Raw genomic sequence first — 24300 nt, 5'->3', positions numbered from 1 at the left:
CCACAGGCTTTGCAAGACACAAGTGCACTTACATACATGCAGGCAAAACACCCATACACATAAAATAAAAATAAATCAAAAAACTAAATCTCCAGCATTTGTATTTCTTCTTTTGAATGAACCAATTTTTACTAGATTTTATTTTTTGGGGGGGATCTTTTTGAGACAGGGTCTCCCTGTAGCCCTGGCTGGCCTGGAACCATGTAGACCATGCTGGCCTTGAAGTCACAAAGATCACCCTGCCTTTGCCTTCCAAGCGCTGGGATTAAAGGCATGTGCCACCATGCCCGGCAGATTTGTTTTCTTGATGTTTAGTTTTTGAGTTCTTTGTATATTCTACACACTAACCCTGTGTGAGATGGGTAGCTGGTAAAGATTTTTGTTCCATTCTGTAGGCTGATTCTTCACTCAAATGATAGTGCCCTTTGTTGTACAGAAGTTTATTAGTTTCATGTAGTCCCATTTATCAATTGTTGGTATTAATGCCTGAGCTACTGGGATTTTGCTCAGAAAGTCCTTTCTTGTGCCTATAAATGGAAGTGTATTCCCTACTTTATTCTCTAAGAGAGTCAGGGTATCAGATCTTATGTTGAGGTTCTTTATCCATATGGAGTTGAGTTTTATACAGGGCTTATAAGAGATAAGAATCTTTTTATCTATATTTCATCTAGTTTGACCAGTACTATTTTTTTGAAGATACTGTCTTTTCTCCAATGTGCATTTTTGACCTTTTTTTTAAAAACAAAAATTGGATAGTTATAGGAGTATAGACATTTATATGCGGGTCCATGATTCTATTCCACTCATCAACGTATTTTTATGCTAGAACTATGCTGTTTTTACTACTAGAGCTCTATTATATAATTTAAAATAAGGGCTGGTGATACCTACCTCCAGCAGTTTTTTATTGTTCAGGATTGTTTGAGCTATCCTGGGTCTTTTCTGTTTCCACATGAAATTTAAGAATAATCTTACAATTTCTGTGAAGAATTGTGTTGAAATTTTGATGGAAATTGTGTTGAATCTGCAGATTGCTTTTGGTAGGATGGCCATTTTTACAGTATTAATCTTACCAATCCATGAGCATGGAAGGTATTCCCATCTTTTGGTGTCTCCAATGTTTTAAACTTTCATTGTACAAGTTTTTCACTTTCTTGGTTAGATTTTATTCCAATACACACACACACACACTCTTTTGAGGCTATTGTGAATAGGATTGTTTCGATTTTTTTTTTTTTTGCCTTTTTGAGACAGGGTTTCTCTGTAGCCTCAGCTGGCCTGGAAGTCACAGAGATCCACCTGCCTCTGCCTCCCAAGCGCTGGGATTAGAGGCATGTGTCATCAAACCTGGATTTTTTTTTTTTTCTGTATATTTGTAGCTGGTATGTAAAAAGGCTACTGATTTTTGTGTTATTCTACTTTGCTGAATGTATTTATCAGCTTTAGAGTTCTGTGGTGGAATCTTTAGGGCCTCTCATTCCTAGCACTGCATATATAAAATCACATTATCACATTATCAGAAATAAGGATACTTTGCCTTCTTTTCCTATTTGTATAATCTTTATCTTCTTCACTTGTCTTATTGCTGTAGCTAAGACTTCAAGCACTGTATGAACAGGAGTGGAAAGAGTGGACATCCTTATCTTATTCCTGATTTTAGTGAAAATGCTTTTCATATAATTCTAATGAAAACAAAACAGGGTTGCTAAAGTCAGTTGCTTTAAAAGAGCAGATAGGTATAAGTAGGGCCTGGAGGAGCACACCTTTATCAGCACTCAGGAGGCAGAGGCAGGTGGATCTCTATGAAGTTGAGGCCAGCCTGGTCTACACAGAGAGTGCTACGTCAGTTAGGGCTACAGGGAAACCCTGTCTCAAAAAGACAAAAAAAAATTCTCCTGCCTCCACACCCCTTTCAAAAAAAAAAAAAAAAAAAAAAAAAAAAAAAAAAAAAAAATCCAAAAGCAAACAAATAAAATATCAACAAAATACAAAACAAAAACAAACTTAGACTTTATTAGAAACTTAGGGCTGAAGAGTTGGTAGAGTGCTTTCCTGGCATGCATGAAGCCCCAGGTCTGATTCCTAGCACTGCATAAAATCTTAGCATTCAGGAGAGGAAGCAAGAGGATCAGCTGCATAGCACATTCAAGGTCAGCCGACGGTACATGAGACCTCATCTCAAAAACAAAACAAAGACCCTGAAACACACATCCTATGGCACGAGAGCAGACACGCACAGACATAAATAAAAATGTAATAAAATTAATAAGAAAACAGAACCTTCTTTAAGTAAATTTATGGATGTCCTACATTATATTAATAATAGTGAGAAGAAAAATCTAAAAAACTATTGAAAAGCAACTATCTGAAACATAGTTTGGTACAATAGGTTGAATATAGTTGCACTTTGCATGTAGATAGCTCAAATGCTATAGAAAAGTAATGAAAAACAACAAAGTTTGATGAGGAAATATGTGACTTCTTCCATTACACAAACCTCAAGAGATTGCATTTGGATTACTGGCAGTAAAGTTGCACATATTAATTTAAAAAGGCAAGCCGGGTGTGGTGGCGCACACCTGTAAGTCCCAGCACTTGGGAGGCAAGAGGCAGGCGGATCTCTGTGAGTTCAAGGCCAGCCTGGTTCACATAGTGAGTTCCAGGACAGCTGGGGCTACAGGGAGACCCTGTCTCAAAAAGACAAAAAAAAAAAAAAAAAAAAAAAACAAAACTGCCAAATATGTCTTGACTTCTGTATCAATATATGGGAGATGAAAGAATTTAACAATGGGAAATCTGAATTAAATTTTCCAAACAGTAGCAACCCTGGGCTTCAGATTTCCTGTCAAGAAAATGAACGTATTATCTGCCCAGTTTACCTATCTACATTCACAGAAGCTGTAATCAAATATGTCTAGGGTAAAAATTCTTTGAAGTATTACACTTGCTAACCCTTTGACTTCAAAGGCAACTGACAAAGATAATAAAGCTTAGGGCTAAATACAAAGGACATTCTCTTGAAGTTGCTTTCATCCTTAATTATCATAAGTTAGTAAGAAGCTAACCCTATTCATGGCAAATATTTTAAAATTGTAATTTCTACTTACAAACTAGAATACTAGTTGAAAAAATACAAAGAAGACAGAGCAAAACCAGTAATCGTGTATAGCATAATCTCAAATCTTTTAGTTTATGCTGTTTGCTATAAAAAGAATTTAGATATAGATAATTTCATACCAATGTAATAGAGCATATTCAGAAACCAGTGTCCTTAGAAAATGTACTGTAGGTGCTAAGGTAGCCAATAAAACTGATATACCTTATTAATAGACTAAGACTAGTACTAAAAGATTAAGACTGCTCAAACAGGACAAAATCCAGGCATAGACATGGGAAAGTAGGTAAGAATCCCAACCCAACCTAAGAAACTTTTGGCAGTTGATGGCTACTGGGAGGGTGAAAGATAAGTGTCTTACAAGGCTGGACCCCCTTGGTGAGCCCAGGGAGTGGATTCACACCTAAGGACATTGGGTGACACAAATCATACTCAATAGGCAGTAGTGTGTGTGTGTGTGTGTGTGTGTGTGTGTGTGTGTGTGTGTGTGTGTGTATGAATGAATGAAAGAGTTCATTAAATTGGGCCGGTGGGGGCAATGGGGGGAGGTAGAGAAAGGGGAGCAAATCTAAACGTCATCAAACTATATTGTATGAAAATCTCAAAAATTCAATATAAAAGATTAAGACTGCTACTCACTTGGATCTTAGAGAAATAAATAAAATTTCATCAGAGAAACAAGAGATCATACTCAATAGGCCGTAGTGTGTGTGTGTGTGTGTGTGTGTGTGTGTGTGTGTGTGTGCGTGTGTGTGTATGAATGAATGAAAGAGTTCATTAAATTGGGCCGGTGGGGGCAATGGGGGGAGGTAGCGAAAGGGGAGCAAATCTAAACGTCATCAAACTATATTGTATGAAAATCTCAAAAATTCAATATAAAAGATTAAGACTGCTACTCACTTGGATCTTAGAGAAATAAATAAAATTTCATCAGCCAGCTATCATTAAGAAACCAGAAATATGGGCTGGGGAGATGGCTCAGCGGTTAAGAACACTGGTTGTTCTGGCAGGAGACCCAGGTTCGAATCCCAGCACCCACATGGCAGCTAACAACTGTCCATAACTCCAGTCCTAGGGATCCGACAGCATCTTTTGACCTCCATGGGCATTGCACAACATGGGTGCACTTACCTACATGCAGGCAATACACGCATACACATAAAATAAAAATAAAAAAATTAAAAAAAACAGAAATATTAAAATACCTAGAAAAGCTTTTTCAAAAATGAAAACAATATAAACTGGGTACTAACAGACAAGTATGTAGAATGAGTACAAAACTCTATTGACCCTCCAGTGAGTTATTGAGCAGTTATCTAGAAACATTTCAAAAACCAAGCTTTTGAGATAATCATATTCATACACTTTTTGATCTTAAGAACTTAATGTAATATGATATTTTTAAAAAGTTGATCTAGATTATTCTAAAACAAACATTTTTTTAGCACCAGAAAGAACAGAGTAATAATAACAAAATGCTCCTGTGGTAAAATTTCATTTCATTTCCTTTTAGCATTTCATTTCCTTTTAGTGTGTATATATCAACAGAGACCAAGATAAACTTAGTCCCACAACCCTCCAGAAGTCACCTTTCTTTATTCCCTAATTTAATCCTACTTGACCCTGTTCTAATTAATAAAAGCAATGTATTACTCACCAATTCTGAATAAAGTTAGAAAAAGCAAAACCGAAAAGAAAGATGGAAAAATTGGGTTGCTCCTGAAGAATAAAGCTACTGTTAAAAACACGTCTCTCACTGCACTCCATCCGAGTCAGCAACTCAGTAGCTCTATGAGCATTTTTGCCTTACTATTATAACTCACAGATGTACCTCTGGGCAGTCATGTCTCACCTGACCCCACTCGCCTTTAAAATATGCGAAAGCTGCTCATTTCTCTTGATTATATGATGTAAGTATGCTTTGAGTATCCATACATACCTATCTGAGGGATTTTCAAGGTGATATGTAATTACGTACTTTCTCCTTTTGTTTTGAGACCTTGTTTCAAAAAGTTCTTTTTGTAACACATCAATGCATGTCTTTAATCCCAGCACTCTGAGGCAGAGGTAGATGGTTCTCTGAGTTCCAGACTAGCCAGGGCTACATTAAGACCCTCACCAAAGGGAAAAAAAAAAACAAAAAAAGAAGAGGTGCTAGAAGATAATTATTTATTAAATATGTTGCTTTGCTTTACTTGAACTAAAAATTTTGTAGATTCTGACTTCTCTGAACTCTATATGCTCATTTTTTTTTTGGCAACTAATCTGCTGGGAACATACAATGTCACAGCACAGTACAGAATACTCTGGTTCAGTCTTCTATCTTTTGGAAATTGTCAGCAATTGATTCTCAAGTTTCAAATTAAGGTAATGCTCAGTATTTCTTAATAAAAATAAAATGTCTTAAACATTTAGAATTGAGAAAAGTATATTTCCTCCTCATACAGAATAAATCAACCACAGATAATCAAATATTTTAAAGTGTTCTGAAGTTAACAATTTCAATAATTTAAGTAAAACTTTCTATATACATCATCAGTAAAGCTACAATGTGCCCTTTATAAAGATAGAAAATTCTTACCCACCTCATTTACACAATCCTTTTGAGAACAGCAGCAACAATGAGAATTTACAATAACAAATACTGAGCAAAAATCTTTCCTAATAAAATCCATCAGAAAAGGCAAAACAAAGAGAAAAATGAAGGAAGACGAATAATATTAACTAGCAAAACAGCTCAGCCTACAGCATAAGGAAGGCAAATATCAAAGTCAGACTGGAGCATAGTTTCTTGATTAACAACAGCCATGCTCCACAACTCTTAAACTGAATTTGCTCTGCTCAGTCAACAATTTATTTAGATTGGTTTTGTAGACATAAACTACATGCTGAAAGACAGAGAAACTATTTGGCTGTTTCTTCTCCTTCTTGAACAGCAATAGATTCTTGGATAAGCAAACAGGTTTTTATTTGTTCAAAGCTCCACCTACTGTACCCAAAGTTCTGCCTCCTTGACACAGAAATCTACTTTGGAGGCTTGCCTGCATATATACTAGAAATCCACTTACTGAAACACTTCCTTCATATCACTCATGTTGAAACTATGCTTTATTTAAAAGATAGGAGAAACCAAGTTTAGTCAACAGAGCATAAATTCAGCATTGGTCAGAGAGGCACAATATTTTGGTGGAATTCTCAGTTCAAATTTATATACTCACGTTGCATGAGCTAGACAGTATCTCAAACTACTCATTTTAAAAGTAGAGATAATAGCTCCTCCTCTTTCCTAATTTACAAAGTAGTGATATTAGGGCTGGTGATATAGCTTAGTAGTAGAGTGCTTGCTGGGTATGCGAGACCCCGAGTTCAATGCCCAGTACTAGGGGAATTAACTAGTGGGGGGTGAGGGTGAAGTAGTGATATTAAAATGCTTTTCACTCCCTTCCTTACAGTGTTTTTTAAAAAAGAGTGAATTGGCCTGAAAACAAATCCTGAGTCCATCACTCTCGAGTCCAGCCTTGACAGACAAAAGAAAAATGAGGAGGAACCCAAGAGAGGGATGGTTTTGGAAGCTCTTGTCAAGAAATTCCAATGGACTCTGATATGAACATTTGAAATTGGCCCTGTTCTGACTTTTTTCCAGTTCCCTGTCTAGAACTTGTAATGCTAACTACTGTTGTCTTTACGTCTCCTTCACATCTCCTCCACTGAAGGGGTACTCCATTTACCTCACCCTGCATCCCTATTCAGCATGGAAGAAGCCAGAGCGGTCTGCATCCCTTTTCCCTATTGGCAATTTGGGTAACCCATTCAGAGGATGGTGTGAGAAGAATAGGAGGTAGGAACTGGCTAGGCAGTTAGGCAAAAAAGACTCCAAAGAAATGTAGCCAGTTTCTGGGCTAAAAGTCAAAATGTCCTTGGGCCTCTTAGCAACATACTCTGTTACAAAGGCCAAAAATGTTAAAAAGTATTTGGGAGCTTGTATCTAATCCCTAGAAGATTTTAGGGTTACCTCTTCAGAAAGAGAATGTTAGTAGCAAAAAGCTCCATAAAAAGGGAGGGGGGAGGGAGGAGTACATGAAGTCAGAAAAAATGATGGGGAGATATAGGAGGAGATGGAGGGAGGTAGTGGGCGTGGATTTGATCAAAACACCTTATATGCATGTATGAAATTCTTAATAATTTAAGTAAAAAAAAAAAGTAAATTGGCACACAAAAGCAGTAAAATTTTCTATTTCTTTTCCCTTCTATTTAAAAGCCTTAACATGCATAGACATTTCCAGGAAAAACCTCATGGACCCAAACAAAAGCTATTTATATTTGAACGCTTCACTAAAATCTAAGGTTGAATCCCAAAGAAGACAACAGATGCCAAGGTTTCAATCACCAACAATAGTGTAAGAAAGGATTTGGATGCTGTTTGGTAGAATACTTCTACTCTGTTTGAAGGGGCTAATGACCTAAGTTCAATCCCCAGAAATGCACATGGTAGAAGGAGAGAACTGATTTCTGAAGCTGTCCTCTGACTTCCACATGTATGCTGTGGCACATGCATGCACTCACACAAAATAAATAAATGTAATTTTTTTTTTTAAAGGAATACTTCTACTCTGAAAGTTAGAGATGCACTAATTCTAGGCAGGCTATCTCAAAACAAGTACTACTAATTTCTGACTCAACAATTTATCAATACCAAATAAGTAGTCTAAGATGTCAGGCGTTAGGCAGAAGGTATGAGGAGGACTGCTTAAGACATGCTTGGTTAAATCAAGGCAAGGGGCTAAAGAGATGGTTCAGCGGTTAAGAGCACTGGCTGTTCTTGCAGAGGACCCAGGTTTGTTTTCCAGCACCTACATGTTCCAAGGGATCTGATACATTCTTCTGGCTTCCATGGACACTGCATGACATGGGGACACTTATAGGCAGAAAAACACTCATACACATAAAATTAACATAAGTAAAATCTTTTAAGTAAATAAAAGAGGCTAGAGAACATATGGCTTCTCCCTGCTTCCATAGGATATGAGTACAAATGTTTTAAATCCTATCAAACAAGAAATAACCCAAACTGGGATAGCTTTGTTTGTTGAAAATAGTTTGATACAAATATCTAGATTATGTCCAAAGCAATGTCTTCTGAGCTTGCTTCAGCAACACACATACACATATATATGTAAATTGAAATGAAGCCATACATTAGCATGACTTTTATGGTGCAGTTCATATTTTTAAAAAGATAAAAGCAACCCTTTGATATATATTAAGAGTTTCTAATAATACACAATAAAAATTCACATACAGGTAACAGTATATATAACTAAAGTAATTTTTCTCAAAGTCACAGTGCTTTCTATGACTTTCCTCATCCCTTTCAGGGCTATCATAGTTTTGACGGTCTAGAACAGAAGTCTTAGTCATTCTTGGATGCTGCTTTTTCCATAGTTAATAACTACTGCTATCTATGGGTTCTTCAAACAAAGATAACAGATCATTGTTGCACTCCTATTACTCCTCTAATAGCTAAACATGCCTGACTAGGAGAAATGAGATTTTTACATTGGTCTGTTACCTCCCAAGATCAGTGCTTTTCTCTTTTGCATTGAAATTGGTGTGACCAACAAATTCTGATCATTAATGTTTCATCTTTTTAAGCTTAAGTCAATTTAGGATGAACTTTGTTTCCATTTTTCCAATTTATTATTTAAGAGCGTGGCCAGGAATAGAGAACTGTGAACCACTGAGCCAGAAAGCAAGCTTCTCAGACCCTTCCTGTAGTTAAAACGACAATGACCTACTTCAACAAGGGCCCTTCCTTATAGGCTTTCAGCTGAGGTCAAAAACAAGATTGCAACCAAGCATGATCACCAGGCAGAGAAAGATATGAACAACTGGATATAAGAAGTTTACAGGCCAAACTCATAAACAAGCTATAGCCAGGCTATGGGAAGTCAATGATTCCTCGCTAAATTGGCTTCAGAGAGTATCGGCACTTTTATTAAAGCTTTTTGGGCTTGCGGCTAGAGAGATGGCTCACAGGTTAAGAGCACTTGCTGCTCTTGCAGAGGACCTGGTTTGGTTCCCAGCTCACATGGTGGCTTATAACCACCTGTAACTCCAGTTGCAGTGGATCTTCTAGTCTCCACAGGCATCAGGTATGCATGTGGTGCACTTACATACATTCAGACAAAACATTTGTGCATATAAAATAAAAATAAATCTTAAAAAAGAAGACTTTTAGGTTTGTGGGATAAAGGCCCATGACATATTTGAAGCAAATGATCTTTCTGAGAATGGGACTGTGACCTAGGTTCAGACCACACTGGTGGCTGAGCAGTTCTGACTAATACAAACAGATTCTATATAACCATTGACAAAGAATTGAGTATGCAGAAAAACAAGATATTTTGATGAAGGAAAACTAAAGGTTGGCCAAAGTAACTGGTTGCAGATGGGAACCAACAAATGTGCCTGCCAGGCAGGTATGACAGGCCTATGAAAGTAGGAGGTAGCTTTATGATCCCCAAATGCAAACTGACAAACCTTCTGACCCGATCATGATTAGTTTACTAATGAGGAACAGAAAGGGAGCCAGTCAGGCTTGGATATTACCACCAGACACCAGAAGAGTCATCTACAATCAGAAGCTAACAATACAGTGAGTGGACAACTTGACCATTTCTCTACAGATGGGGACCAACAAAGTCATTTCCCAAAAAATGTGTTTATATGAGCTTGGGCTTTAAGTGTACGACCCTCAATACCGCACTACTTCCACAGAACCTGTCACTCACAACAGAAGCCAGGGCATAGGAAAAATGGGTCAGAAATCACTGATCGCAATTACAAGCAAGATACTAAAATATTATGGCAAATACTCAGGTTTGCCAGAGAATATCAATATGGTGACAACCAAGGAATATATTATTAAATTCACAGACACAGAAGGGACTCGGGAGTTAGTCCATTGTTTACCACCAGTGGAAACCAATTTTTAATTTTTTTAGTAATTTAGTAATTTTTAAAAAAGATTTTAACTTTTTTAAAGATTTACTTATTTGTATGTGTCTGAATGTATATATGTATGTATGTATGTATGTGTGTGTGTGTGTACTAGGTGAATGCAGGTGCCAGTGGGAGGCCAGCAGAGTATCAGATTTCCTGGAACTGGAGTTACAAGTGGCTGTGAGCTGCCTGATGTGAGTGCTGGGAACCAAACCTGGGTCTCCTGCAAAAAAGCAAGTGCTCGTAACCATTCAGCCATCTCCCCAGCATGAATCTAGTAATTTTTATTTCATCTTAAAATAATATCATGCTTATTGTACCTAAAAAAAATCATCTTACATACATTCCTTTTCCCCTAAATAGCTCTTTTAGGGCTATAATGATTAAATCTTACAGCACAATGAATAACTTGTATATGGAATACAAAAAGCCTATTCTTTTATTAAATATTTGTGTATTTTTATAATCTTACACTCAGAACTGGAATTTTCAAATAGGAAACTTTTTTTTTTCTCCCTGTAGCCCTAGCTGTCCTTGAACTCACAAAGATCCGCCTGCCTCTGCCTCCATAGCTTAGTGCATCCAGAAGGCTAAACTCATACTAATTTGCTCTTAGATGTGGACTTTGTCAACAAAATCTAAGATGCAATGGTTTTGAACCTTATGTATCAATGTCTGTACAGTACTGTTTGTGAATTTTTAAATAAAGTCATGTTCAGTGTGCACCTGTGATTATATGTACTCCTCATTCTCTTAAATTGCAAAGTCTTCAGAATGGTAATCCTAAAGAAGCATGTATAAAAATCTGGGTGATGAGCCTGCAAAGTCTTCATTTTTGTCAATGTATCTATCAACGTAGAGTTGCTCTGCTTTCTTCAATTGTATTTACTGCTACATTTTTCAGTAAAAACTTTTCCCGTTTTATTTTTTATAAGTAAGTATTTTTGAACATTCATATGAAAAAAGTTACTAATCCAATTGTTGACTACTGAACATCCAGTCTAGCATGCCAGCAATGCATTAACTTGGGCACCTAGAATAAAGCACAGTCAACGTTCTAGTGGGTAATGGTCTAATTAATGGTAAAACAAAAACTAGAACCCTTATCTTCCAGTGTCTAGTTCAAAGTTACTCCTAAATTTCAACTTGTGCCTCTTGTCTACCCTTATTTCTTCAGAGTAAATTAATCAAAATGGTGACTTGTTTAATAACACTTAAAACCTGTTTCCACTAATACTTTCTACCCAAGCAGTTAAATGGATTACTTGTTCACTATATACTTAATGTATATTTCTACTAACAAAATACTGTATATGAAGTCCTAGACTTCTTTAAAAGTATACTTTAAATCATATATAGCCCACTAAAAGAAAGTCACAATCACAAAGTAACTATATGAATCTTTTAGCACCTAGCATGTGAATTATTTCCAAAATACCAGGAAATTTAGCATTGTTGAAATGTGCTTAAATATGAAAAACATTTTTCTATATTCTATCAGTTTTTATTCTACTGTCTACTGCCTTGTGAATTAAAATTAATATTCAGGATATTCTAAGAAATTCTGAAGAATTTTATAACTGTTCTTTACTATAAAATTTTAAGAATATTCTAAACTGTCACCTTTAAGATTTTAATCACAGGAGAGTGACAGAATGTCTCTGAAAGTCATGCAAAATACAAAAAGGTTTTCTCAACTTTCAAACACCATCTAATCAAGAATCAGTGTCACTTGTTTCTGTTTAAAAAAAAAAAAGTGAACTGTAATCTGTTATGTAAAAACTAGAAGTAATTTAATCCTAATGGTTTTAATTCTGTTTTTCACCCCCTGGATAAACAGTCAAAGGCTAATGGAATCAGTGACAAAGTCAAATCACACAAACAAAGTAATTAAAAATCACCATTATTTTTAACCCGGTTGTTAAAGGCTGGATTTAGCCGGATTCTTGTTGGTATGAACCATTAGTTTACAGGTATTTGAACATACTATATGATTCCATTGGAAAACAAGCCTCTTCTAATGCCCTACCAAATTGAGCTAGCTCTATCAAAGGAAATTGGCTTGCCTCATGATTCCCCAAGGCTCATTACTCTGAATACATGAAAGCCTGGGTATTGCTCCAACCTCAAATGCACTACCCTTCATATAAAACTTGATGCTGTGGTGTTTTATAGTTTTTATTCTTTTAACAACAGAAAAAATTTGCATTACATACTCCAACTGGGCCCCCTATCCCCATACTGAAGACTGAACCTATGGACTAGCATATGCTGCTAGGCAAGTGTTCTACCACTGAGCTATATTCCCACACCTACCTTTTTACTTTTTATTTTGACATAGTGTCTCACAAAGTTCTAAACTTACTTGGTAGTTCAGGCAGGACTTGAATTTGCAATCCTTCCAAATAGCTGGATTACTACTCTTACTAGGATCTTCTCTATCAAAGGCGTAGATTTTCAAGATAATTGGCTCTGATAACACTACAACTAAGCAGTTTTATCTATGCTACAAGAATCACAGACTTTTAGCCTTTGGTGGCACACATGTTTAATCCCAGCACTTGGGAGGCAGAGGCAGGGGCAGGCGTATCTCTATGAGTTCAAGGCCAGCCTGGTCTCCATAGTGAATCCAGACCAGCTCTGGCTACAGGGAGACCCTGTCTCAAAAAAAAAAAAGAAAAGAAAAGAAAGAAAAAAAGAGGCCGGGCAAGGTGGTGCACACCTTTAGTCTCAGTACTTGGGAGGCAGAGACAGGTGGATCGTTGTGAGTTCAAGGCCAGCCTGGTCTACATAGTGAGTTCAGGTGAGCTGGGACTACAGGGAGACCCTGTTTCAAAAAGACAAAAAATAAAAAATAAAAATAAAAAAAGAACCACAGACTTTTACATAGGGCCTGAAACTGCAGCTTACAAATAAATTTATGTTACCCTTATCTCCTAATTTTCTCCTACCCCTGAATTTTTTTTACCAAGAAAAAAATTACATAAAAAGAACGAGAAAAGGATAAAAATGCTATGGTCTATTTTAATGTCTTGATTGTAGATTCTACTATTAATGATCTTTCCTTCTTGACCTTAAGCAAAATGGTTAAACTCTAAGGTTGTTTTCTTACCGATGAAATGAAGATATTATCTATTTATCATGATATACAAGTTAGAATAAGATCGTATATTTCAAGTACTCTGCAAGGCAATTGACAAAATTACATGTAAATATCAATTCTGTCCCTCAATTTGAAGTTTGGCTTTATGTGAATAATCCTCGTTAAACACATTTAATTTAGTGCAATTTGCTGAATATTACTAGTTAAATGAACAAGAAACAATTTCACTACTAAACATGTTTAGTAATGATAAATACATACCAGCACTTTGTTAGTTTTATATGCCTTTTCCATTTAATACAAATACTTTAGGCTCAGAAGAATTAAATAACTTGCACAGGTTTCACAGGGAGGAAACATTTCTGGAATTTGAACTCAAGCAGATCCATCTGAGGAGTCCATTTCCTCCATAAGCAATATAAACTAGCAAGAAAGCCTCTCTAAGGATATTAACATTAAAAGAGGAGACCTGAATGAATTACATGTATGAAAGTTATGAGTGTGTCATTTCTAGAACTATGAAACCATAGTCTACATGTTCTGTTTTCACATCAATTACAAAGGTTAAAATGCCCTCATATCATAACTGACACTATAATATATATGAGCTCAACATAACATTTTGATTTGAGAAGAATATTTGAGATCAGAACTCTTGCTGTTTTTTAGATTTGTGTATTGATCACCCAGAGTATGAAACTATCTATAAGTAGTAGATAGGAAATAATAGTATTTACTGCTTTTCCAAACTAGGGCTGCTGGAAGAATTTACTATATATGCAAGTGTTAATGGAACACACTGGCCACTAAAGCATCTATGTAGTTTTAGTGCTATATCCAACTGATCACAAAGATTATTATTAATGGCTGTTAAATAACTGAGCAACTGACAGTAAAATAAAGTTACATTTAGGAAAAAAGAAAAGTGCCCTCAAGAGGACAGTTCTAGTATGTGAGACAGAGTAGCTAATATAAGTATCATAAATATTAACATAGAACACAGAACAGAGCAATACTGTTATGACTTTCTTCCACAAATCCTTGGGATACTGCTAGTAAAGAATACCAGGAAAATTAGGCTGTAGGCTCATTTCTTCCTCAGTATCCCTGGTACAATAGATCAATCAAATTCTTAAGTCTATGCATACATTCTCAGGAATACTATCTTTGACCCTCTCAAGATTATTAAAATCTCTTTATTCTGTGTACAATATTTATTTGGCTTACAAATGGCTATTTTAATCTCTTTCCAATCTTTCTTAGAAAGTTCTGGGAGAATACTAAAGCAAGTATCTTACTCATTGCTGTGTTCCCAATGAAACTAATGTTGGAGATGTAGCTTAGTTGACAGAATGCTTGCCTAGCATGAAGCCCCAGGTTGGATCCCCAGCACAGTATTACCCTAGAGTAGTGCCACATGCCTTTATTTCCAGCACTTGGGAGGTAGAAGCAAGAGGATCAAAAGTTTAAGGTTATCCTTCCTACATAGCTAGCAGATGCAAGAGGATCAAAATTCAAGGCAATCCTTGTCTACACAGCAAGTTTAAGGTCAGCCTGGGCAACATGAGACCCTGTCTTAAAATAAATGGGTAAGGAAAAGGGAGAAAGCATTCTGTATGGGGAATGGCTCTTCCAAAGATATTAAACCTAAAGTCCTTTATCTTCAGCTCACCAGCTTCCAGAACTGAGAAGTAAACTATATAAATAAATACATTTGCTATCTATAAGCCCACTTAATTTATTGTGTTTTTATTCTTGTTACTGCTCCTGAGAGTCCTCTCCAGGAGAGAGCTATAAATTCAAACAGCTTAACAAGGAAAAAAAAAAATTACAGAACTAAAGGAAAACAAAAGCTGCTGACCCGGGAGCCAGAAAGATGGCTCAGCAGTTAAGAGCACTGGCTGCTCTTGTAGTGGACCCAGTGCCCACGTGGCAGTTAACAACTGTTCATAGCTCCAGTTCCAGGGGAATTCAATGTCCTCTTCTGACCTCTGTGGGCTCTGCATGACATGAGTGGCACATGGAGGCAATACACTCATCCACATAAAATAAATACTTTTAAAAAGCTGAGTAGTATAAGGAGTATTATTCAACCATAAAAAGCAATGAAGTACCAATACAAGCTAACACATGGGTGAACCTTGAAAATATGCTAAGTGAATAAAACTGGAATATTGTTATAAATGCCTAGAAGAGACACATCAAACAGAGAGAAAAAGCAACCAACCAAAGGCTGGTCCCTTTCACCTACCTTGGATTGGAGGGTGAAGGACAGAAAGATGATTGCTAATGCATATGGGGTTTCTTTTGGGGGCTGATGAAAAAAATCCTACACTCAGTGGTGACGGATATGTAATACTGGGAGCATAGTAAAAACCATGGAACTGTATAGTTGAGCTTTTATGTGCATGCATATTATCTCAAGTTTTAAAATCTGCTCAACATCTGAAAATAAACTAAGGGCTATACTAATAACAAAGAAATAGTTATACTAGACTAAGTTCTATTAAACTTAACAAAAAAGCTGTTATATTTAAGATTTTATTCTCAACTGAGCTCAAGTTAACAACTGGTAATAAAAATACTGAAAGAATAAACTCTATAAAAATGCTGACAAATTTTCAGAACTAATAACTTACATTCAAGGCCAGCCGGGGACATATGACAAGATTCTTTCTTAAAAAATTAAAAACAGAGTTTCATACCTGCTTGGGTCACTCTGATCTGTGCGTGCCCAAGACCTATGAGCTCTCCCAGCGATTAACTTTCACCAGAGAAGTTTCCTCATTCACCAGACGGTGATTGTTTAACAGAGACCAACTGGTCAATGTGCAGAGAATGAGAGAGTGCACAGTGTGTATTCCTGAATAAGACACATATCAAACTCTGCCTCCCAAGGCTCAGGGATCATTACAGAAGAGGAGATGGGAAGATTGTAAAAGCCTGAAGTGATGGATGACCACAAAGAAACAGTTTTCCAGACAGCTGGATAGTTACACATATGAACTTACAGCAATGGTGACGGCATGCACAAGACCCACATAAGTTTAAACCAGACAAAAATGCCAGCACAGACATGGGGAAGTGGGTGAGAAAGACCAGTCCTAACTGAGGAACTATTGGCAACCAATAGCTGCTGGGGGCGGGGGGAGACTGAGTCTTCTTTAAGAGTATGACTTAGGTTAACCAGGTTCCAGGGGATGGACATACATGGAAGGGCATTTGGAGACACAAATTTGACTCAATAGGCCTTAAAAAAATATATAAATATATATTTTTAAATGAGGGAGGAGGCTATGGGAGGGTGCCACTGGGGAAGGGTTTATAAAGATGGCTAAAATGTTCTATAAGAAATACACAAAAATTCAATAAAAATATTTGTAAGTAAATCACAAGTTCTAATGTGCTACTAAATAGCAGGGTGTACTATGGATTTCCAACAGTTAGCCTCGGTGCCCTCATCAGCCCACACAGCATTATTTTATTTATTTATTTATTTATTTTATTTAATTCATTTATTATTTACTTATCTATTTATCTATCTATCTATCTATCTATCTATCTATCTATCTATCTATCTATCTATCGAGAGTAATGTAATAGAGTACATGTTGCATGAGAAATAGTAAGAGGGGTTGTAACAGGGTTGCAGAAAGGGGAGAGGATCTAAACATGTTCAAAATATATTGCATGAAATTCACAAAAATTCACTTAAACTTTCAATAAACTAAATACATAAATATAAAAGATCCTTATGTCTATAGTAAATAATAGCACAATACATTATGTTAATCCTAATAGAATAACATAGTCATCTCTTTTTAAGATTATGATTATTTACAGAACTCTTTTTCTTTTCAAACAAAATTCTGGTGATGTGTTTAGTCTAGGTGATCAACTTCTTTCATTAAAAACAAGTATCATACTGTCTCTGCCATCCTAAGATGAAAAGTTAAGAATATGAAAGAAAATCAGTATTGTACTTCAGTAAAACTAAATTATATACATTGAAATCATAATTTTATATAATTTTTTGCCCTAAAATAATCTTCATCTTTCTTTGTGGTTGTGGGTATTTGCACATGGAGGCCAGAGATGGATGTCGGATGCCTTCCTCCATCATTCTCAAGTTTATTTTTTCAGTATCTCTCGCTGAATCTGAAGCTCTTTGGCTGGACTAGTTACCCAATGAGCTCCAAGGACCCACCCTGTTCCATCCCATGTCTTTCCCAACTCACATGCTGAGGTCACAGGTAGCAAGCTTTTTATGTGTGTGCTGGGGATCCAAGTTTAGGTCCTCATGCTTGTGTGGCAGGAACTTTACTGACTGAGCCACTTCCCAGCCCTCACTCTTCATCTTCTGATGCCCCCCCCACCCCAAATAACCAGTTAAAATGACAGAATCATTTTTAGGTCATGTGCTATACCAAAAAATGCATAGCATCTGGGGCATTTCATGGTTCTTAAATTTTTAAATTACATATTTTACCTCATCATTAGTTTTATACTGCTTCACAACATCTTCTGAAGTACATTTAAAATGGTCACTTAACACTCCCACTGATCTTCTCCTTTCCTCTTCCCAGCTAGTCCTTTTCCTATTTGTGTGCGTATGCATGTGTATGTGCACACACTCATACACCCAGTTCCCCATGTGTGTTTGGTGACCCATTCTGTTTTATTAGGATTTCCAAAGAATTATGGCTGAAGGATTATTTACAAGAGCATGAGCTCCCTACCAATGGTAATGCACCAAAGAAAATGTCTCTGGGTTGCCCAATGACCATTAACTGCCTACAGATACTCAGGGTGTGAAGGGGCTTCCTGAACTCCTTCCTCTAGCTACAATTACCTGCCCCTAAGTACTCAGGGAGGAGCAGGATGATGGTAAAACAACTGCAGTGAAATCAATAATACTAACACAGAGCATCACTATGTTGCAAAGGTAGTGACCTCCAAAGACTGTACTCTACTATTTTTTCCAGCTCCATCTCCTCTTGTGTGATGTTCACTGGGTTCAGGGAGTTGATACAGATGTTCCATTTATGGCTTAGCAATCAACATTCCCTTTTTCTCATCACTTTGACCAGTTAAGAGTCTCAGCAATTACCACTGCCTACTGTAAAAAACTTCTCTAAAATAGCCATTTATTTTCTCAATTATTAAGTATAAAGAACTCAATTCTAACTTATAAAAAAAAAAAAAAAACACTTCTCAAATCAATCCACTACTGTGATGGTCACTCCTCCACCTGCCCTCCTCTCCCTACACAGTCTAAGTTGGGCTGGAACTTTTTATAATCCTCCTGCCTCCGCAACCTGACTATTGGGATCACTGGTATATATAACCATGCCAGGGTCTGCAATAGCCTCTAAGCTGAGTTTTCTGCTTTTACAGTTACCTATTCTGTTTTTCATGCTTTCTGCATTTAGTTCCTCCACTTTGCATCCAGAATCTATAAAACTTAGGTTTACCCATGTGACGCCTATCTACTTTTAAGGTACTATAATGGTTCTGCCAGTGCTCTAGAAGAGTTGAAGCTTTTCATTCACTCCTTACCCCATACCTCTTCCTTTTTCTACTTGTCAACTCAAAAAACATATAAAACTATAATCTCTTACATATATTTAGTGTCTTTAATGGTCATTTTCCTATCCATCCAAACTCAAGTGAGGTACTACTACTTCTATCACTTTTGTGAAGTATTTAACCCTTGAATAGCTATTGTATAGTCTGTGGTACCTATCATCTTCTTTACTTATCTGTTTCCCTTTCCTCTAGTAAGCTTTTAAGAAACAAGGACTATACTTAGTAAGAGTCAATACCACGGATTTAGAAAAGTCTGTAACATAGAAAGGACTTGAATATTGTTGGGTGAGCCCATGAAGAAGTTTTATGATTAAATTATATCCTTCAAAAGGATATGCTGTTGTCCTAAACCCTTATACCATATTAGTGTGACTATGATAGTTTATACTGATTACCAACTCAACAGGACCTAGAAACACCTTGTAGAAAAATGTCTGAAGATGTCTGTGAGGGATTAGATTAACTGAGGAGGAAGACTAGTCTTAAATATGGGTGGCACCATTCCCTGGGCTGGGGTCCTGGACTGCATAAAAAGCAGAGTTAGCTTAGCACTGGCATTCCTGTCTCTGCTTGCTGAACATGAATGTAATATGAAGGGATATTTTAAGCACCTGCTATTATAACTTCCCTGCCAAGATGGACTATACTCTCAAGCTATGAGTCAAAATAAATGTTTACACCCTTAAGTTGCGATTTGTCTGGTAATTTATCATAGCCAAGACAAATAATACAGAAAATTGGCACCATGAAGTTAGGCTGTTACTGTGATAAACCTGACAGTCATATGGTTCCTAGGTCTTTGGAATTGTTTTGCAGAAGGAATGTGGAAGAGTTTGGAACTTTGGGTTAGAAAAGTCCTACCAGTAAGCAGAGCTTAAAGGGTTATTCTAGTGGAGTTAGAAGACCACAATGCTAAGATAAGTGAGGGTGGTGGAGGCCTGGCTCATTAGGTTTGAGAGGGAAACAAGGCCTCTATCAAGAACTGGGCTACATGTCATTTGTGTGTTACTATGATAAAGAATCTGGAAGCATTCTGCCCATTATTGTAGAGGTTAAGCTCAGCAAAATTAGTTAAGATAAGGTCATTTGGGACACAGGAAATTATATATGCCCTTGAAATTTAACTTGCTTTACCAATTATTTAAGTACAATGGTTTAATTTCAAAGTGCTTCAATAACAAGTACCACAAGCTGAAGGAGAAATTTATTTTCCCAAGGTTCTAGAGGCCAGAAGTTCTAACCTAAGGTCCTATCATATTCCCTCTAAAACACGTGAGGGGGAATCCTTTTTATCTTCCTAGCTTACAGTGGTCTGGACGTGATGTTCTCTGTTATCACATGGGGTTCTTCCTAAAGTGTGTGTATCAGTTCTATTTTTTTTTTTTTTTTGGCCTTTTTGAGACAGGGTCTCCCTGTAGCCCCAGCTGGTATTAAAGGCATGCACCACCACGCCTGGCTAGTTCTATTCTCATAAAGATACCAGTCATCGGGTTAAGGTCCCCATCCTTGCCCGAAAATGGTTTTTCTTTTTTTTTTTGGTCTTTTTGAGACAGGGTCTCCCTGTAGCCCCAGCTGGTATTAAAGGCATGCACCACCACGCCTGGCTAGTTCTATTCTCATAAAGATACCAGTCATCGGGTTAAGGTCCCCATCCTTGCCCGAAAATGGTTTTTCTTTTTTGTTTTTTTTGGTCTTTTTGAGACAGGGTCTCCCTGTAGCCCCAGCTGGTATTAAAGGCATGCACCACCACGCCTGGCTAGTTCTATTCTCATAAAGATACCAGTCATCGGGTTAAGGTCCCCATCCTTGCCCGAAAATGGTTTTTCTTTTTTGTTTTTTTTGGTCTTTTTGAGACAGGGTCTCCCTGTAGCCCCAGCTGGTATTAAAGGCATGCACCACCACGCCTGGCTAGTTCTATTCTCATAAAGATACCAGTCATCGGGTTAAGGTCCCCATCCTTGCCCGAAAATGGTTTTTCTTTTTTGTTTTTTTTGGTCTTTTTGAGACAGGGTCTCCCTGTAGCCCCAGCTGGTATTAAAGGCATGCACCACCACGCCTGGCTAGTTCTATTCTCATAAAGATACCAGTCATCGGGTTAAGGTCCCCATCCTTGCCCGAAAATGGTTTTTCTTTTTTGTTTTTTTTGGTCTTTTTGAGACAGGGTCTCCCTGTAGCCCCAGCTGGTATTAAAGGCATGCACCACCACGCCTGGCTAGTTCTATTCTCATAAAGATACCAGTCATCGGGTTAAGGTCCCCATCCTTGCCCGAAAATGGTTTTTCTTTTTTGTTTTTTTTGGTCTTTTTGAGACAGGGTCTCCCTGTAGCTCCAACTGTCCTGGAACTCATTATGTAGACCAGGGTGGCCTTGAACTCAGAGATCCACCTGCCTCTACCTTCTAAGTGCTGGGATTAAAGGTGTGCACCACCATGCCTGGTGAAAAATGGGTTTAAAAAAAAACAAAACAGCCAATGTACATATATTTTTTGAAGTTTGTGTTATGTGATAAATTATTTAATTCACATATGTAACAATCAAGACATCTAGATCAATGAAACAGAGTTGGATTTCCACAAATACGGTTTTGGCAGGGGTGCTAAGAGCATTCAAAGGGGGGAAAAATTCTTACTCTGTTCAAATAAATGGTGGTGGGACGATTGCCACAAACAAAACAGTGAAGTAACTGAGAGGCTGGGTATGTAACAGTTGGTGCAGTGCTTGTTTAGCATGCATGAAGCCTTCAAGTCAATCCTTAGTACTGCATAAACTGGGTATGGTGGCATATACCTGTAATGCTAGGACTTGTGGGGTAGAAGGAGGAGGATCAAAAAAGTTCTAACTTCTTATGTAACCTGTGTTACAAGATACCCAATCAACAAAACAAAATGAAACGAAACAAAACAAAACAAAACAAAACAAAACGCCAAGCAGTCCCAACACTACAGGGAGGAACAGAGAAATTACAATAGATTCCAGCTACAACTCACTACTTGGCAGTTTATGCTATAAGAAAATCCAGAAAGAAGCCTCTCAAACTTTAATTTTTTTCTTTATACTATATGTTTTAGTACTGATTTTGCTTTTTTTAAAAAGGGGGGACATGCATGCATATGTTAAATGTGATGCATACTTATATGCATACCCATGCATGCATATGCGAAGGTCAAAGTGGAATATTGGGCGTTTTCCTCTACTGCCCCCCGCTTTATTGTATTAAGATAGGGTCTCTTACTAAATTGGGAGCTCGGGCTGACTGCTCAATGAGCTTTGGGATTCAGCTATTTCTATCATTAAAAATGGCATTATATGCATGTGTGGCAATGTCTTGCTTTTTACATGGGTGCTAGGGATTCAAACTCAGGTCCTTATCCTTATAGAGTGAGTATTCTTACCCACCAAACCTTATCTTGTCATCCCCCTTTTAAAACTCTTCCCCTTACTGCTTTAAAAAATTTATTTGTAATTTGATTTTTTTAAATCACATGCTCTGTCCTCATATCTTTTTCCTATTAACCTTATCTTCTTTATTATTTTACTTTATTAATTTTTAACCTCACAGTTTACTTTTTATATACTTTTGTTATTTCCTTTTCTATGATCATTAATGGTATAGCAGTTTCTATTTTTTGTATGTCTGTGCATGTGAGTGTGCCTGCATGTGTGTGTGGGCATATGTCAACAATGGCTGGTTGACACAGGGTGCTCTTCCTCAATTAATCACTCTATTTTTTAAGACACGGTCTCTTATTGAACCTGGGGTTCACTGATTTGCCTAAGCTAGCTGGTTAATGAGCTCCAGAGATTGTTCTGTCTCTGCCTCCCTGGTGCTGGATTTATAGATGTGCTGGTTTTTTTTTTTTTTTTAATGCAGATGCAAGGGATCTGAACTCAGTTCCTCATGCTTGCATAGCAGGCACTCTTACCTACTGGCCCATTTCCCCAGCCATAATTTTTAAACCTTTATTGTATTTCTATATCTAGCTTGTTTTGATGTTGCTGTTATAGCAGTTTGCTTTCAAAGAAATATCCATCCCAAAAGCTGGGGGGGGGGGGTTGTATGGAAAGAAAAAAAAAATGTAAAAAGCAAGGCAATATAATTCCTCCTAAAGCAAAGTAGTTGAAAACCCAAATAAAAATTCCCAAGTCGAGTTTAGAAAATGAACTCAGAGATAATTCAAATAAAAGATGAAGGAAAGAAGTCAATTCAAGACTTGGAAAGGTATTTATCAACTTGGACAAGAAACTGAGCAGAGAGATAGTAGAAGGAAAAAAAAAATAGCCCAGAAATTTTGAAAATGAACAGATCAATAAATCAAGTTTTTTAACTTAATGAAGGGGTTGGCAAGATGGCTCAGTGGGTAAAGGCTCTGGCCACTAAGCCTGTAGGCATGAGTTTGATTTCTGGAATCCACATGGTGGAAAGAGAGAAGTGCAAACTGTCCTGACTTCATATATTCTATAATATACCTCAAACACACAGACACACACAAACAAAAACCAAACTAGGTGGGAGAAAGAACATTAGTGGCTGAAAACAAGGTTCAAGAATTATTATATTCAAATTCAGCCTGATCAACATAGTGAGTTCCAGGACAGTTGGGGCTACAGGGAGATACTGTCTCAAGAACACCAAAAAGACTTAAAAAAAAAAAAAAAAAAAAAAAAGGGGGGGGGGGGGGGGCACCTGGAGAGATGGCTCAGTGGTTAAGGGCACTGTCTGCTCTTACAGAGGACCCAAGTTTGGTTCCCAGCACCTATATGGCAGATAACAACCTCTTTTAACTCCAGTTCAAGGGGATCTGATACCCTCTTCTGGTCTCCGCTGGCACCACATGATACGGATGCCCTTACATGTGTGTAGGAAAAATACTCACACATTAAAATTTTTTTTTTTTTTTGTCTTTTTGAGACAGGGTCTCCCTGAAGTCCCAGCTGACCTGATCTCACTATGTAGACCAGGCTGGCCTTGAACTCACAATGATCCACCTGTCTTTGCCTCCCAAGTGCTGGGACTAAAGGTGTGCACCACCACACCCGGCTACACACACACACTAAATTTTTAATGAAGGATAAATAATGACTTTCTATGATAAGCATGACCACTAAGGAAGTACTCTAGAAGATATTCAGCATCAGCATCAGCATCGTCTAAGTTGCGTGGAGAAATTAGAACACACCTTTAATAACCCTAAAAGGAAATGGTCTTAACTTTCAGAATGGATTAAAAATAGATTTAAATACATGACACAATTGTTTTCTGTCTGCAAAAATCTATGAAACTGGCAATTCTAAAAGTAAAATGATGGAAAATGATATTCCCAAGGAAACAGAGTATGAGAGCAAACAGGAGGTGCTATACTCCTGACAAGAGACTTTAAGTCAAAATTAGAAAAGGATAAAGAACATTACAAATTAACGAAGGCCTTTAACCCCAGCACTTGGGAGGCAGAGGCAGGTGTATCTCTGTGAGTTCAAGGCCAGCCTGGTCTTC

General features: G+C 37.3%; 1 protein-coding gene and 1 pseudogene across 12 annotated transcripts in view; one reads left to right on the top strand and one right to left on the bottom strand.

Moving 5' to 3' along the window:
* Positions 1 to 24300, bottom strand: part of Wnk1 (WNK lysine deficient protein kinase 1) — a 154745-nt gene that overhangs the window by 59170 nt on the left and 71275 nt on the right. The gene's annotated exons all lie outside the window — the stretch shown is intronic.
* Positions 3915 to 10043, top strand: LOC115071474 (annotated as a pseudogene).

This window comes from Nannospalax galili, unplaced genomic scaffold (assembly GCF_000622305.1).
Source record: "Nannospalax galili isolate Female #2095 unplaced genomic scaffold, S.galili_v1.0 scaffold199, whole genome shotgun sequence".
NCBI classification, from domain to species: domain Eukaryota; kingdom Metazoa; phylum Chordata; class Mammalia; order Rodentia; family Spalacidae; genus Nannospalax; species Nannospalax galili.
Note: the sequence above shows the minus strand (reverse complement) of the source record. Positions and strands in the feature narration are given on the sequence as shown.